The following is an 18,724-nucleotide window of genomic DNA, read 5'->3' on the forward strand; positions in this document are numbered from 1 at the left end:
TTTATCCATGTACTTATGCCGCTTAAAATTTAGTGAATATTATGCCGCTTATGGAGTATATGGTAAGAGCACTGCTCTCAAGGTTACAAAACATTTTTTATATTAAAAGTATTATTATGATAATTTATTGATTTTCTTTGGGAATCCATATGCTTGGTGGCTCCTTGCTTGGCTCTATTTGCTTTCATTTGAAGAATCAATTGGTAGTGTGGACCTATATTCTGCTTTCGATGCTTCAATCGGTTGATTCCCATCCAAAACAAGAATATTAGTGGAGACCCAAAGGGTGCAAGCTCTGTAACTTCAAAATTATTCCATACACTACTATCAACTTAGACCCAGCGGTGTTCCATTACCATTTATTAGTGGTGGCAGAGGTAGAATATTTACGAAGCAGATTCAAAATTTAATAGGATTAGAACTGCGCTTAATGGAACTGGACCTCTAATCTTTTAGAAAATTTGAACCTCATGACCATACAGTTAAGCTTTTAACTTGCGTGAAGGGAATCAGTATATTATATATATCAACAACAATAATATATTCATAGTATTTCTATACGTGGAATTTGTAAACGATAGTATGTAATGTATGGATCAAAAATTATCTCTAATATACTTAAGTCATGATAGTATTAATGAGGCATTCACAGGCCGCCCGGTGTCACCAATGCGACTTTGATAGAGATCTTCCCGGGGCCGAAGTGGCTCTAGAAACAATGAAGGTTGCAGTTGAAAAGTTAGCAAGAATTAAGGTCGAGGAGTCATCAAAGATCGAGGCCGAGGTCGAACATCATTGACAGAGTTATAACGACTAATTCCAAGATAGGACATTAAAGAGAATATTCTAGTGAATATTCTCTGTACTTGTACTATTAGGATTTCTAGGAACATGTTCCCTATAAATAGAAAAAAGACATAATGATAGGGGACATGAGATATTCATTTGTAAAAATACATTGACTTTATAGAGAGGACATGGTCTTATTGCAAGCATACAAAAATAACTTTTTACCAAGATTCTTATCTAGCATTTCCACCCAAGAATAACCTAAGTGTTCAAAGGCATATCAATCATTCATCATTATCACAAAGAATAACCATTGATCTCATCTTTTCAGGTGACTCATACATTTTACTTACTTAAATGTCATTTATTACTATTGAATGTCATATTCCATCTTTTTAGATCATTGAGTATTGTTATCATTGCTCATATTAATTACTATCCGGACAAAATATACAGTACTAGTTATCTTGTCATAACATCGGTAGCTTTATTTTTTGGATATTATTTTTAACTAAGATTAACTCTTCTTTATATAAATCTAATTGTTTGAACCAACACCTATATTTTTGGCCAAACAGTTTGGTACCGTCTGTGGAGATTTCTTAGTTAATTTTTTAGTTTCCTTTAGATCTACCGCTAACATGAGTCACTAACCTCAAAAACCCCAAGATCTTTCTCTTTCTTTGCACGTACAAAAACCTACATGGCAGGTAATCAAGGAGAGGGGGATAAAGTAACAGGTGACTTCCCTAACAACCTCATGAATGCTATCAATGAGAGTTGTGAGACATTAGGCGAGGAAGTGACGCCCACTGCCTCCCCCAGGCGCGAGAGGTCGTCATCCCTCCCCCATTATAGCATAATAAAACCATATGGAAAAAGGGCCTCCACGTCTACAGAAGAAGGGACGCCACCCGCCGTGAAGAAGCTCCTCAAAGCATGACTAACTGATACGCTAGTGAGCATGCTCAACAAGCCCACTCTATGCACGACTATAGATACTGCAAAAACCTACGCAATACAACAAGTAGACGAACAGGGTGACCGACCAGACCCTCCAACACTAGGTTTAACCAACAATGCAGGTGACAACGCCCTCGCCATTGTTCCATGGAGGATGGCAGAAATGGAGAATAAAAACAAAGTACTCAGGGATCAAATGAAAGAACACCAAGAACGAGTCGACAAGATACCGGGCGCTCTTAAGCTATTGCCAAAGAGGGATGTTGGTAGGTTCATGGAGCAGCCATACAGCGAAGAAGCAGCCCTACATGCCATACCAAAGACCTTCAAAATGCCGCCCTACCTCAGGATATACGATGGAATGAATGATCCAGGAGATCATGTGACTAATAATGTCACCGCCGTGAAAGGAAACGACCTCACTAGGGAACAAGTGTCCTCTAATTTGTTAAAGAAGTTTGGCGAAACCCTCACGGGAGGGGCATTAATATGGTACTCACAACCACCAACCCCGCTCCATAGAAACATTCGAGGAAATGGCCGATAAGTTCGTAACGGCGCATGCCGGAGCTAAGAAGGACGAAAAAAAAGTAAACGACATATTCGCCATCAAGCAGTCCTTAGGATAGGGACTTCCTTGCCCGATTCAACAGGTTAAGGATGACCTTACCGAACGTGTCCGAGGGGATGGCGTTCATGGATTTTCAGAACGGGTTGTGTAGAGATGGTTCGAGAGCAACTAGAAAACTACTGAGCCGGCTGATCAAATATCCTCCAACCACTTGGGACGAGATCTATAACACTTACTGTGTTGAATTCCGAGCAGATGAGGATGACCTCAATGGACCAATCCATTGACTCATCTCAGTACAAGTCGAGTCCAAAAAAGAACGAAGAGACAACATCAAGAGGGATCACCCGGTCTCACAACCCAACAGGGAACGGTACTAGTCATATGACAGGGCCCCGCCCCACCTTCCCTTCGCTATGAAGAAGGCCAGTACATGTCGAGGACAGAGACTCACAGGAATGAAAGAGGTATGCCCCCTTATTATCTGCTCAAAAATTTTGTGTCACCTACAAAAATAGTCTATGCTCTGGAGAAACTCGAAACGAAAGTGAAGTGGCCGCCAAAGATAAGGTCTGATCCGAGCACCAGAAAATCTGACGCCCTTTGCGAGTTCCACCGGGAGCGTGGACATAAAATAGGAGATTACATCGCCGTCAGGAAAGAATTTGTAAACATGTTGCGGCAAGGACACCTCAAAGAGCTGCTGAGTAATAAGGGGAGAAATAACTTTGCTAGAGGACGCGAATACCAAGGTCCGCCTAAGCCGCCATCACCAGCTTGTACTATCAACATGATCATCCATGGCAGCGACGATGCCTCCATTAAAGACATTAAATTCACCACCACTCACAAACTTAAAGGATCTATCACCCGCGAACGATTTGACGGACTAGAAGAAAGTATCATCTTCGATGAGTCAGATGGCGCCAGTTTGACTTTCCCTCATAATGATGCTCTCATTATTACTTTGCGTATTTTAGATACTGATGTCAAATGTATCATAGTAGACGATGGAAGTGGAGCGTGCATTATCCATCCCCGAGTCCTCACCCCGATGAGACTCGAGGACAAGATAGTGCCACGCTGCATTACCATAACCGGTTTTAATAATGTAGTTGAGCGGACATCGGGAGAAAGTAAATTCCCCGTATTGGCCGGTGGCATAACACTAGAGACAACATTCCACATCATGAACCAGGCAACCGTATACAATGCCATAGTAGGACGACTATGGATACATCTCATGAGAGTCATCCCCCCCAGCTTATACCAAGTGTCGTGCCCCTTTTTCTCGTGAAATTGGGTTTCGACATGTGACAACTCTTTTAAGGAAGGTGTTAAAAAAGAAGAGTCGCCACCTAACGAGTTTGAGGTGCATTAGGGCACTTATTTGCAAATAACTCAGGTTTAACCAATTTGCATCAACAAAGATCGGGTAAGGGCTCAAATTACCTCGAGGAGAAGGTGTTAGGCATTCCTCGAGGTCCACAACTGTGGGTCCCAGTCGAACTCGAATTATATGAGTTAGTCCAAAACAAGAGGGAAAGACAAGACGTTGGGCAATTATTATCAAAAAATCTACCACTAAACGAAACAATTGATTTTACGACAAGATGGGAGGAGGGTCCTAAATATTTTAGCCTAAAGGATCACCCTGTGCAACATAAATAATACTTCATAACTCTCTCGATATGGGGTGGTACTCGTATTATTCAGCGGGCACAGACTATCATCTCCTGCTACCCGATTACTATTTTTAAGTTGTTATTTAAGGAGCACTATTTGATTCTAAGTCGTACCTTATACGTGCACTAACAGTCTCATGCCTATGGTCCAGGAGGCGTTTGAACCTCTATTTTGGGTGGTTCTAGACTTATCTTAGGTTGCTCAAAATGAGAAAACTAGGCGACATACAAAACAAGTTGGACTTCATGTAAAAGCAATTAAGGGCTCAAGTTAGCCTCCACACTTAAACAACAAATGCACGCAAACGAATTAGGCATTTGACAGTTTCAAAATTGAGATGAGTCAAAGCCATTAAGCCCTATAGACATGGTTTCTATGTGACCTTGGAATTTAAACATGCAGACAATTTCATATGCAAGGTGCTACTTTAGAAGCATGCTTTCTGAATAACTATATATCTTAGGGAATCTAGTATTGCATACTGATTACTAAAATTATAGATTATAATTAGACATATATCTATGTGCAGTAGTTGACAGTGATAACTATGGAAGACGTTCATAATTACTCGGTTTGATCCTATAGGCATGCTTTCTAATAGTGGCAACAAAATAGTGTTGAAAGTTCAATATTAGTACTTAAAAGCGAGTGGGAATATCCTATAGGCGGGATTTCTACAATTAGCTATTAAAAATGGTTTTAGCTCCTATAGGCATGTCTCCTAAGTGAGTAGTTACAACAACAGCACATTAACCAATTAAAACCATATAGGCATGATTTCTAAAATACAGATTTGTAGAACATAAACTATCATGACCCTATGGTCATAATGTCTAATGGATATGCCGTAATGCAAATTAAAACATTGGTCACTTTATTTCCTATAGGCATGATATCTGACAAACATGCAGAAGCAGAACGAATTAAATACATATAGGCAGGTTATCTAACACACACAGTAGCAGAACATGTTTGAGCAAATTAAATACATATAGGCAGGATTTCTATCCATTTCATGCAAATATTAAAATAAACCCATTTTCCCGATTTTACTAACACCCCAATTGTTATTACAGTATTATTACAGGCCTAATGAATGAAATAAATTACAAAATAGCTATAGTAGGCCTAAGGTAGGCCCAAGTATACCCGGCCAGGCCAGGCCTTCAATCTCAAGTCCAAATAGTTTTGCAACAGCCCAGCAAATAATCTTCATAGCCAAAACCCAGTAGCCATCAAAAATTCAGAAAAGAGCCATGTACACAAGCCTATTGGCTCTTTCAGTAGGTAGAAAGGGGGTAGGATGAAGCATTTAGGACAGAGTGCCAAGGAACCTTAGACCCTAGTGTGTCAGAGTTCACAAGGGTTTTAAAATAGACCCCAAGCAGTGCTTACACTAGAAAGGCTAACAGAGGAGATTCAGGGAATGACTAAGGATCAAGTCCTAGTGTGTCAGAGTTCGCAAGAGTCTAAATTGGACACCGAGCAGTGCTCACACTAGGGAGGTCAATAATAGAGCTTAGGTAGCCTTGGCTTTCAGCCAGATAAGAATGAGAACTCAAAAGAGCCCAGGTAACAGGTGAAAGAGAGTAAACTAAGGTTGATGGACATCAGTGAAGGATATAAAACATAGTCAAGTTGAACACATAAAGCAGATAATCGAACATGCTTTAGGTCTTAAGAGCGGACTAGCAAAGATTCAGAAGAACAAGTTGAATACCTAGTGCATATGCAGGATTGGTGTACACAGACTCATAGTGAGGAAAAGGTTCAAATTGTGCTAAGTATAGGTACTAATTATGCTAAGTATAGGTGCTAGTGTTGGAAATAGAATTTAGACAGGATGAGAACAGATCATTGCAACTACAGGGAAGTCAAGACATGGTAGAAGCATACTAATAAGGAACAGGATCAAACATGCTACATAGGTAGGATATCATCATCGCAAATTCAGAATAGGACAGGAGACGGACTCATGCTATATAGTTGATATATACATTCATGCTTTTGAACACAACTAGCTAGTCTAGTAAAAGGGATACAAATCATGTAAGTAAAGCACGTTCAAGTAACAAGATTGATAGAAAAATTAAACAACAAAGAGATGCAAAGGTCCTAAACACCAGTAAATTGCAACACATAGGCTAAGTAAGCTTGAAAGGGATCTAATTTACTCAAATCAGGTTTAGGCATGCTTTAAACTATCAATATGAAGTTAAAAGTTAAGGAGAGCTAAGAATTGAAGTAGAACAAATAGAATATCACACAAAACAACTCGAAAGAACACATTAAGCAAAAACTCCAGGCATGAAAACATATGCAAATCATAGATACATAGGAATGAAACTACGAAGTCTAGTAACTCTCTAGTTAAGTGCAAAAATAAGAAAGAATAGAAGTCCACAATATTCTGAATATCAACGAAGAGCAAGAACCCAGAATTTCGGTGGCATTGGCTTTCAGCTGGCCAAGAACCAAAGTATAGAACGAGATAATGAAGGAATAACAGAATAGAGCTTTAAATTTTAGTGAGATTATAGCGATTCTCGTCTGTCTAAAAGGGAATGGGGGAAGGGTTTATATAGTAGTAAAAATCAAGCAACAAACAAGGAAACCCAGTAATTTAAGCAACTAACAAAGTAAATAATCATGCAAATTTATCTGAAAATCAATTTTAAGAGAGAGATGTGTAAACCCTAACTTTTAAGGAAAGTAAAAAATCGACAGAACCTAAACAAAAAATCAAACTCACACAGAATAGGACGAATATAGACAAAAATAATACTCAAAATCAGATATTTGAACCAATTTTGGTTCGATTTGAAGAGATCTATAAACCCTAGTTTTAGGGTAAGTAAGAATCAACAGAAAATACATAGAGATTCGTACCCATAATAGAACAAAGGATGAATATAGACGGAATAGCAGAAAGGTCAAGGATTTGAATCGATTTTGGTTCAATTTGATGAGATTTGCTTACCATGTTCGTACTAGGTGATTTGAGGAAGACCGACAGTCCCCGTGAATTAAGTTATTGTAGGGACATTGAGGTCGATGAGGTCATGGAGGCAATGCGTAAGATGTGAAGGGCAGAGCTACCAGGCCAGACGAAATTCCAGTTGAACTTTGGAGGTGTGTGGGTAGAGCAGTCTTGGAATGGCTTACTGGGTTGTTTAATGTTATATTCAAGACTAATAGGATGCCTGAAGAGTGGAGGTAGAGTACAATGGTTCCGTTGTATAAGAACAAAGGTGATATACAGAGCTGTAACAACTATAGGGGTATCAAATTAATGGTCATACCATGAAAGTCTGGGAGAGAGTGGTAGAAATGAGAGTGAGAAGGACGGTGTCTATTTCAGACAACCAGTTCGGGTTCATGCCGGGGCGATCTACCACAGAAGTTATCCACCTTATTAGGAAGATGGTGGAACAATATAGGGATAAGAAGAAGGATTTCCACATGGTGTTTATTGATCTAGAGAAAGCGTACGACAGGGTTCCTAGGGAGGTCTTATGGAGCTGCTTAGAGGCTAAATGGGTCTTGGTTGCCTATATTAGGGTGATTAAAGACATGTATGATGGAGCTAAGACTCGGGTTAAGATAGTAGGAGGCGACTCCGAGTATTTTCCAGTTGTTACGGGGTTGCACCAAGGGTCTGCATTCCGCCCTTTCCAATTTGCCCTAGTGTTGGATGCACTAACTCATCATATTCAAGGGGAGGTACCATGGTGCATGCTATTTGCTGATGACATAGTTCTAATTGACGAGACACGAGGTGGCATTAACGAGAGGTTAGAGGTTTGGAGACATGCCCTTGAGTCTAAAGGCTTCAGGTTGAGCAGGACGAAGATGGAATACCTCGAGTGCAAATTTGGGGTCTAGCCGACGGAAGCGGAAGTGGAAGTGAGGATTGACTCTCAAGTCATTCCTAAGAGGAGTAGTTTCAAGTACCTTGGGTCTGTTATTCAGGGGATCAGGGAGATCGATGAGGATGTCACACACCGTATAGGGGTGGGGTGGATGAAGTGGAGGTTAGCATCGGGAGTCCTGTGTGACAAGAAAGTGCCACTGTTACTAAGAGGTAAGTTTTATAGAGCAGTGGTTAGGCCTGCCATGTTGTATGGGACCGAGTGTTGGCCGGTTAAGAACTCACACATCCAGAAGATGAAAGTAACAGAGATGAGGATATTGAGGTGGATGTGTGGGCATACAAGGATGGATAAGATTAGGAATGAAGATATTCAAGAGAAGGTGGGCGTGTCCTCCATGGAGGACAAGATGCGGGAAGCAAGACTTAGATGGTTCAGGCACATTCAGAGAAGGAGCACTGATGCACCGGTGAGGAGGTGTGAACGACTAGTTGTGGTGGGCACGAGAAGAGGTAGAGGGAGACCTAAGAAGTATTGGGGAGAGGTAATTAGGCTGGACATGGCGCGACTTAGGATTACTGAGGGCATGGCCTTTGACAGGGAATTATGGAGGTCGAGCATTAAGGTTGTAGGTTAGGGGAAGTTGTGAATATTTCTGCAGTGCACTAGAGTGGGACTAGCCAGTTAGGAGTTAGTCTTAGGATGCTACTGGTCAGCTACTGATGCAGGGCTTTATCGGCTGGATGTTATTATACCTTCCACCTTCCATCTTTTTCGTATTTCTATATTTCCTGCATCTCTTATATTACTGTTATTTTGTAGTTTATGTTATTTTATGTTACTTTATTATGAGTCAATTGATCGTACTAATATATCGTCTCTTGTCTCTTGTTTCTTCTTGAGCCGAGGGTCTCCTAGAAACAGCCTCTCTTCCCCTCGGGGTAGGGGTAAGGTCTATGTATATATTACCCTCCCCAGACCCCACTTGTGGGATTATACTGGGCCGTTGTTGTTGTTGTTGTTATTGTTGTTGCTTGCCATGTTCAGGCAAGCAACTAGGTAACACCACAGACAAACAACCGGTAGTGAGAGGAGATCAATAAGGTAAGTGAATCAACGATTGATTCCATTTTAGAGCCGGATTTGGAGAGGTTGAGAGGTTACGGTGGCTAGGGTTTGACAGAGAGAGAAGGGGAGGTTGAGAGAGTTCAAGGGTGGCAGGTAAAGGGAAATGGGGTAGGGTTTTCGGGGTTAGGTTAATTAAAAAGGGGGAGATGGGACGGTAGCTGTTGATCTTGAGAGATCAACAGCTGAGATAAAAAATTAAATGGGCAGGTCACGATTGGGTATTGATCATGGGTCGTTTTTGAGCTGGGGTAATTGGGCTATGGTTTGGGTTGTTTTAGGTCCGAATTTTGGTTTTAAAAATGGGCTATTATTTAAATACACAAAATTTAACAAAATAATTTATAAAAATACTTAATAGATAAATAAAAATATTATTTATGCAATAAAATGATTAACAATAATAATTTAGCATTATGAAAATATAGAAGGTTATTTTGACACAAATAGTATAGACAAAAAGCAATTATATATGAATATAGGCTATTATTGCAAAATTAGGTAAATAGCTTAAAAAATACAAATATAATTATACGAAATAAAGTAAAAATATTATGAAACATATATGAGGATGCAAAATAGTAATTTGGATGATTAAATCATCACCAAATGATTTGAAGGAATAATTAATAATTATTCAAGTAATTTTCATGCAGAAAAAATCAATTTAAAGCTCTAAAAATTATGGAAGTCAAATCCAACGTCCTCCTCGGCGATCGCCTGCTCTCTGTCATCAGCGGTAGAAGGGATATCCATTGTGACCCGAGAGGACGAGGCCTCTTCTTGCCTCGTAAGTGCAAGGCCTTCATCATGCACCTTTCCCTCGATTGAGTCCCCTGCGGGATACATTGATGCACTTGTGTTCATCTCCTCTAAGTGCGGGACCTGCCTCGGGGCCCTCTCCCACATACACCATGGCGTATCTCGAAGAACAAAGCCATAATCCTCCAAGTCGACAACTACCATCATCCCCCCATCCACGGATCTCCTCTTACAGAGCATTAGACCACCGTCATTAGGGGAGACGTCGTCCTCATCAACCAACAAAAGGAGTTGAGGAGCAGAACTAGCAGACAGGATGGAGACGGGCTCTTGGACCACGGTAGTTAAGGTTGGGACCGATACGGAAGATGTCGTAGTCGCAACAGGGGTAGACTCTGACGGCACATCAACCTTCTTCCGGAAAGAGGGCATCGATGCCCGTTCCTCTGAGAAGATCACCTGCCTGGGAAAAAGACACGACATCAAGTTAGTAGAGCAAATCCATACACATAGGGAAGTGAAAAGACCATGATCAAAGAAAAGAAATTACCCGTCAAAGGAAGAGCCAGTTTGAATCTCTTAAAAAAACTCGACCAATCGTGGATTCCTATAATATGGGGAAGGAGTCGCTCGACCCAATCAAAGATGTGCACAACCAAAAGAGGAGGATGGCTATTGGTTGCAAGAGATGAAAATGAGAAATCAGAACTGAGAACTAAGCAAAAACAAAATGTAGAAAGAAACAAGGTACTTACGAGTGTAGTTCCAAGCCTCAGGAATAGGGCAGTGCATGGATCGGATCGGATCGGATCGGATTTAGCATATTTCGGATTCGAATTTCGGATTTTGGATTCTAGAAAATGCAATCCGAATTCGATCCGAATTATATCGGATCGGATCTGATTTTAAAGTTTGGATCGGATCGAATATCAGATCGTATTATTATGCCTCAAAGTTAAACTAATATGTATATTTTCTTTGTAAAAGACGCAATAAGTTAAGAAAAATTCATGTTTATGCAATTATGAGAGTATTATGGTGCCAATATAGCTAAATCTAGCAATTGTAAAGGTAATAACTTGGAGGTTGATGTAAATTAAAGTGTAGTATTTATACATGTCCTAATAATTTTGGATTTCGGATTGGATTGGATTAAAATATACCAATCTGAAATCTGATCCGAAATCCGAAATTTTAATAAACACAATTCGAAATCCGATCCAATTCGAAATCCGAAATCCAAAATTGAATGGATCGGTTTGGATTTCGGATATCCGATCTGAATGAACAGCCTTACTCAGGAGAGCCTTTAACATTGGCCACGACACCCTCTGTTCTGATGAAGAATAAGTTAAGCCAGAACTAACGACTAGCCTTGTCTTCCATCTTCACCACCAATAATTTTCCTCCATGGTGGCGAAGATTCAACATCGTTCCCCTATATGGGCGAATAGATATGCTAAGTTCCACAACGTTAGTTCAACCCCGGCCAGCTCGATAAACTTAGTCAACATTTTGATAGTCTTATAGACATAAAACACAAGCTGAGCAGGGTAGACACTGTAGTGATGGCAAAATTCATCCACCAATGGAAGGAGGGGGAAAGAATAGCCGATGAGAAGGGGTAGGCATAAAGAGCGCAGTACCTGAGGCGATGAACCTATACCTTGTCCCCTTCAGCGGGATCGGTTTGGCATGGTTTGGAAGGCCGAATTTGGCCTTGAGTTCTGCCAGTTCCTTAGGCGTCATCGCCGATTGAAAGACTCCAGGCGCGACATCAGGTACTTTGGTAAGGTAAGACCTGGAGCCAGGATTGCGGGGGATAATTTCCTAGACGGAAATGCTTCATCCTCAACAATGGCAGAAACGCTCTCCCCATAGGAGGGAAACACCACTGCCAAGGGAGCAATACGACTCCCTTCGCCAGCGTCAGAAGATAGGTTTGACATGATTCAAGGTAGTGAAGGAAAGTAACATATGGAGAGAGAATGAAAAATAGTAAGGTCAATGAAATAGAGAAGGGATATTCAGAGAAGAAGAAAGCAGGAAAATGGGTTGGTGCTTCAAAACGTTAGAGGAGTGAAACTTCAAAACCAAGTCCAAGAATCCCTATTTATAAAAGTCATGGCACCAAAACCAAAACATCGCTCGTCATAATTGGCACTGGAATCAAAATGGTAGGTGTAATCAGGGTTCACACACGAAACGAAGCTACGCATTCAGAATATACGTCATAATAACGCATGATGTCTTGATGTCATTTCAACCCTTGGACAGGATAACTCCAACAAATAACCCAGGAAATTTTGAAGTATTTGAAATGTGGGGCTCACAGAGGGCCACGTCACTAGTTCGCCATAACAACCATGACCCGTGTAGTCCGCTTGATAAGCTCGACCACAAAAGATATTATTTGCTCATCGAACTGGCCCACAAAATCGACCTCATAAGTAGAGGGACTAGTTGTATGGGTCAAAAATTATCTCTAGTATGCTTAAGTCATGATAGCATTACTGAGGCATTCACATGCCGCCAGGTGTCACCAATGCAACTTTGATAGAGATCTCCCCAGGACCGAGGTGGCTCTAGAAACAATGAAGGTTGCAATTGAAAAGTCAGCAAGGATTAAGGTCGATGAGTCATCAAAGATCAAGGTCAAGGTCGAGCATCCTTGACATAGTTATAATGGTTAGTTCCAATATAGGACATTAAAGAGAATATTCTAGTAGATATTCTATGCACTTGTACTATTAGGGTTTCTAGGAACATGTTCCTTATAAATAAAAAAAGACACAATGATAGGGGGAATGCAGGATTGAGTGCAAGCATACAAAAATAACCTTACAGCAATTTGGTCTTATTGCAAGCATAAAAAATAACCTTTTCACCAAGATTCGTGTCTAGCATTTCTGTTACACCGCATAGTTTCGAATGTGAGAGTACGTCGTAAGTCAATTGATGTAAGATATGAAATGAGATCATCTTTGAAAGTACATTAAGTAAGTTAATAATGTTAATTTGGAGGTTATAAATACTTAAGATCGTGGAATGCAAGTACCAAGAGAGTTGGAAGGCTTAGAAGCTAAACCAATTGAAAAAAATAAGTTTCGTCGAAATTCGACAAGTTGGGAATGTTATACTCTGTACTTTTGGGGTGAGACTAGGGTGCTCAAAATGATAAGGAGGTTATTTTATGAGTATTTTTGTCTTATGATAGTCGTGTGTTATATTTTGAAGTCAAGTGAGTTGTGGAACAAAATTTGGAAAAGATCCTCACAAGTTACGTTCATAAATATGCTAAAATTTAGGTCAAATGTAGCTGAGCTTTTCTCCCAATATACTTGGAATTAAGGAATGATATACCTAACATATTTAATATCTACGAGTCTATTTTCTAACGTATTAAACCGTTCATCAATACGACATAGGAGTAGAGAGATATTTACAGTTTTGCGAGCCTGCGCAGACTGCATAGGTGACAAGTAGGTGTGTCACTAAAACTTTTTGAGCAATACATTTTGTGTGTTATATGAGGTATTTTTGGGACATATTATATACCAAATTGAAGTTCTTGGAATGTAGTTTTCAACTCTCTTGACAGTTCTTTCATACGACATTTGGATAAAAAGATATAAGCATCTGAAGAAGAGCCAATAATAGGGGGCCAAACTAGTACCTCTTTGATTTTTCAAAAATGGATATATATAAGTCTTATATCGTCTCTTTCTTCAGTTTTCCACATACCACGACCAGAATAAGACCCCTAAACTTATCCTCAAGCTCTCCACAAGGGTTTCCAAGAATACTAACATCCCGGGTATGAAATCAAGAAGCGATAACACTAGAACTCCCTATGATGTAAGTATCGGTATATCGCCTCTCTTTTTCTTTGTAGTTTGAGTTTTGAAGGGTACTTCATAGTTAATAAAACTTATGATTTCTGTAATTGAGATTTGAGTATCAATAAAGGTTGATAAATTCATTTTATAATAGTTAGAACTCACGGGACGGTGATCGGAAGTTGTGAGTTCGAGTTATTCGACTTGTAGTAGACTGCTTAGTGGGATGTTTCGTGTTGCTTTTGGGCTGTCTATTTTGCTGATGTTTTATGGAGTTTTGGAGGATAAAAGGTATGGAGAAATACCACATAATGACGGAATGGTGGGCTGGCCATCCATCGTTACATTTTTAGGTTGTTTGACACTTCTTTTGTTGTCATTTTATGTATGAAGTGATTAGGGTGTGTGGGTTGTTTTGTGATATTTTGTGATGGAGATAAGGTTGAAAAATGATGCATACATGTTTTTATTGTTTTGTTCTTGGTGTTTTTGGTACATGGTATTGGAGGAGGGCCTTGTTACAAGAGAGATGCTGCCCAAATTTACGCAAACGAGCTACTAGTTTAAGTTGCAAACTTAGCCTTTACTCAGCACTGATTTTGAATCTTCTTATGTTATGGCAGATTGAGTTGAGTTATTTGAAGAATTGCTGGGAAGGTATTAAGGACTCAACAGAGTTAAGGTATATTAAGGCTAAACCTTTCTTTCATTTTGGCATGATCTAGTAACTACATGTGTTTGATAACAAGACATAAAGAGAAGTTCATATTCCTGACTTTATGTACATTTTTCTAGTCTCATAAGTTACAATATTCTCCTTTATCAGGACTTCATATTTAGTTTAGTTGTCTTCTGTTAGCCAAGAGAGTAGAGAGTTTATATATATACAGTATTATAGTATTTTCACCATAATCGAGCTATAATTGATGGGGAGGCCCCTATTGGGCAACCTCTGATCAAATGGTGAGTTATATACCGAGCCTACTATGGTCGAGCGCCTATGAGCGACCCCAGAATGGCCGAGATACAGAGCCTAGTATGGCCGAGTGCCTATGAGCGAGCCTACTTTGGCAGAGCAGTTACACATACCGAGCCTTATAAGGCCGGACAACTATTTTACTTACTATATTGAGAGAGTTGAGTTAGTATCAACAGGTAAGCATATCTTCAGATTATCTTTGACTCCTAGTTAATTTAAGTTATTATATTATCAGTTCAGTTTCAGCTTTCAATTATTATGTCGCCTTACATACTAGGTACATTATTTCGTACTGACGTCCCTTTGCCAAGGACGCTGTATTTCAAGCATGCAGGTCCTCAATGACAGTTGGATAGACCCTCCCAGCAGATAGAGTCAAACATCAGCTTGGTTGATAAGCTCTACTTCCTTGGAGTTACCAGGTATATACCTTGGAGTCCATTTTATATATACAGGTTTGATGGGTAGGTTGAGGCCCTGTGCCGACTATGGTACAGTTCAATTATCCCTAAAGGCTTGTAGACGAGCCCTGTCCATTTTTTATATATAAGTATTGTGGCTTTACCAACCCTATGTAGATGTTTATTTTGGTATTACTGGTTGTAGACGTTATTTTCAAACAATTCAGAATCTTCATCGCCCTAAGTTAAGGGTTACCCCTCTAGAGTTCACATTTGTCACACTTCCTCTTTCGCCCGCACCGCCCGTGGGGGGGCATGGAAGGGAGTTTTTTCCAATTAAAGGACAATCGAAACGGGATTTGTTTATTTATTTCAGAGTCGCCACTTGGGAGATTTATGGTGTCCCAAGTCACCGGTTGAATCCCGAATCGAGGAAAAGAATGACTCTGTTTAATAGTCCGCGAATCAGAAATCCGGATAAGGAATTCTGTTAACCCGAGAGAAGGTGTTAGGCATTCCCGAATTCCGTGGTTCTAGCACGGTCGCTCAACTATTATATTTGGCTTATTTATCTGATTTTTTTCTTAACAATTAAGGACTTATATGCAAATTTAACTTTGACCCGCTTTTATCATTATTATTATTATTATTTTATACAAGAATTGCAATGTCGTGAAAACGCATCTCGAACCACGTCATAACCAGTGTACATGTGATTTGTTGACGCATTTTGACTCCGCCAAGATTGGGATTTGGGTTACATAAATGCACACCCATGTTTAAGAAAATACCCTTATTAAATACGCGCCTAAAGACTACGCGTTGTTATACTTTTTGGTAGGACCGTGAAATTTACTAAATGACTCATCCCAGAATCTAAGTATTTTAAAAAAATAAATAAGATTGGAGGACCCTGCAATTTTTTGTATTGTTTATATTATTTATTTATTTTTAGCGAAATCCTCCCTTATTTTATGAATATCCTAAAATGACTACATTTTTATTTTTATTTTTGTCTATAAATATAAAATCAATCTTTACATACTTAAAAATAACCTATTAAATACTAGTTTAAAACAAATATTAGTGGAAAGAAATATTACTAAAATTGTAATTATAAATACAATATGGAATTGTCAAATAATTTTTTAAAAGAAACTAATTATCCCATAACCGAATTAAAATCATATTGTTAGATGACTTGAGCTATTGAAATTAATTATTTACAACTACTGAAAATTAGAAACAATCTTGATTACTAATGCGTATTTCTAAAATTTAATTAATTTAACCTTAACTAACCTTGTTTTAATTCAAATCATGTCCTAATACTTGATTCGCAAAATTAATTTAAATTCATGTTTTAACTAAATTTAGCTACATGATTTCGATTAACTTAATGTTGGCAATACTAAAACCCTTATAAATAGTGAACTTAATCAATTTTGCCAAACTAATTTACTAAAGTCATTTTTTCGTTATTTTCTTTTCATTCTAATTATTAGACAGTTTAATCAGTAATGAACATGCTTAAATATATACTACCTAATAATCAGGTTAAAGCAAAGCATTATTTAATACATCGCTACAATATGTCTAATTATGCAAAACGACGGCGATTTACAGAATAATAATATATGAAATAACCTAAATACAATTAATAAAAAAAAGCTAAATTAAAAATTTAAAATTTCATTCTTCATTTCAGCTTACAAAATGCCAAAATTACAGTTGTGTACCTGGTATTGCCAATATAAGAAGAAGAAAGTCGGCAACGTAGTACGTAACACAACAACAACAATAATAATCAGCAATCCAGTCAACAGAAATCCCAGTGACGGATTTGAAAATCAAGATAAAATCCAGAAACACCGACAACAAACAACGGACAGAAGCCAAGGGAATCTTTTCAGATTTGAAAGACTAATTAATGTTTAACCCTTAATTTCTAAACTCGTATATCAGAATATTTATCAGGTGTATACTACTCTCTCTTTTAATTTCCAGCTTTTTTTTTTTTGTATTTTTTTTCTTTTTTTTTTGAAAGTTTTAATATTTTCGGAATTTTTCTTTCTCTCTCTTCAATCTTCAGCCCTTTTTTTCTCTCTCTATCTCCTCTTTCTTTAAATCTGTCCAAGTCCCCCTATTTATTACCATCTTTCAGCATTTTTAAAAAATTAAAACCCACTATCTTCCACTCATCCCCCTTTTAATCCCACTACCTAATGTTTTGTCCCCCGCTACATTAAACAAATACCCCATTATATCTTGTCCTCCATGCTTATATTAAACAATTGCATTATTTCCCACCATTATATCTTGTCCCCCCATTATTAATTATTTTAATATTATCTTAATCTTAATGGACATAACACTCAAAATAAATATTTGTTCAGAATTTTAATTCCAAAAATACCCCTCTGACCTTACTGAAATTACCATTTTACCCCTGAAAATACTGCAATTTACCAATATACCCCGTCAGCTATAACCAATTCACCTAATCAATTCTAACCAAAATATAGCAGTTATAACCAATTCCTAATCAGATTTTATGAACAAACTCAAACTATATGATGAACAACAAAGAAACAACTGGAATTATTTTGACTGAACAATGTTTTTTAAACAACAAATCTATTTTCAGATTCAATAACAATAACAAACAAATATATTCAAAGCATGAGCTCAAATTCAAATTAAACTTAAACAAAATAAATGAACAGATTCAAATCACTAAACTCAAATAATCAATTGATCTTCAAATTAAATCCAACAAAATACAACAAAGATACATGACTCAAACTAAATCAAAAAATTAAAAACCAAAACATATCACTGAATTAAAAACGAATTTCAAACAAAAATGAACACGAATTAAATCTATATTAAACAACAAACAACGGATTCAAGCCATTTAAACTAACACTCTTCTATATTAAAATTAAGAGTCGCCAGAGCTGTCACACCTCCTCTTTCGCCCGCACCGCCCGTGGGGGGGCACGGAAGGGAGTTTTTTCCAATTAAAGGACAATCGAAACGGGATTTGTTTATTTATTTCAAAGTCGCCACTTGGGAGATTTATAGTGTCCCAAGTCACCGGTTGAATCCCGAATCGAGGAAAAGAATGACTCTGTTTAATAGTCCGCGAGTCAGAAATTCGGATAAGGAATTCTGTTAACCCGAGAGAAGGTGTTAGGCATTCCCGAATTCCGTGATTCTAGCACGGTCGCTCAACTATTATATTTGGCTTATTTATTTGATTTTTTTCTTAACAATTAAGGACTTAATTGCAAATTTAACTTTGACCCGCTTATATCATTATTATTATTATTATTATTTTATACAAGAATTGCAACGTCGTGAAAACGCATCTCGAATCACGTCATAACCAGTGTACATGTGATTTGTTGACGCATTTTGACTCCGCCAAGATTGGGATTTGGGTTACATAAATGCACACCCATGTTTAAGAAAATACCCTTATTAAATACGCGCCTAAAGACTACGCGTTGTTATACTTTTTGGTAGGACCGTGAAATTTACTAAACGACCCATCCCAGAATCTAAGTATTTTAAAAAAAAAAATAAGATTGGAGGACCCTGCAATTTTTTGTATTGTTTATATTATATTTTTTTTAGCGAAATCCTCCCTTATTTTATGAATATCCTAAAATGACTACATTTTTTTTTTAATTTTTGTCTATAAATATAAAATCGATCTTTACATACTTAAA

The sequence above is a fragment of the Nicotiana tabacum genome, chromosome 22 (assembly GCF_000715075.1).
Source record: "Nicotiana tabacum cultivar K326 chromosome 22, ASM71507v2, whole genome shotgun sequence".
Classification (NCBI taxonomy): domain Eukaryota; kingdom Viridiplantae; phylum Streptophyta; class Magnoliopsida; order Solanales; family Solanaceae; genus Nicotiana; species Nicotiana tabacum.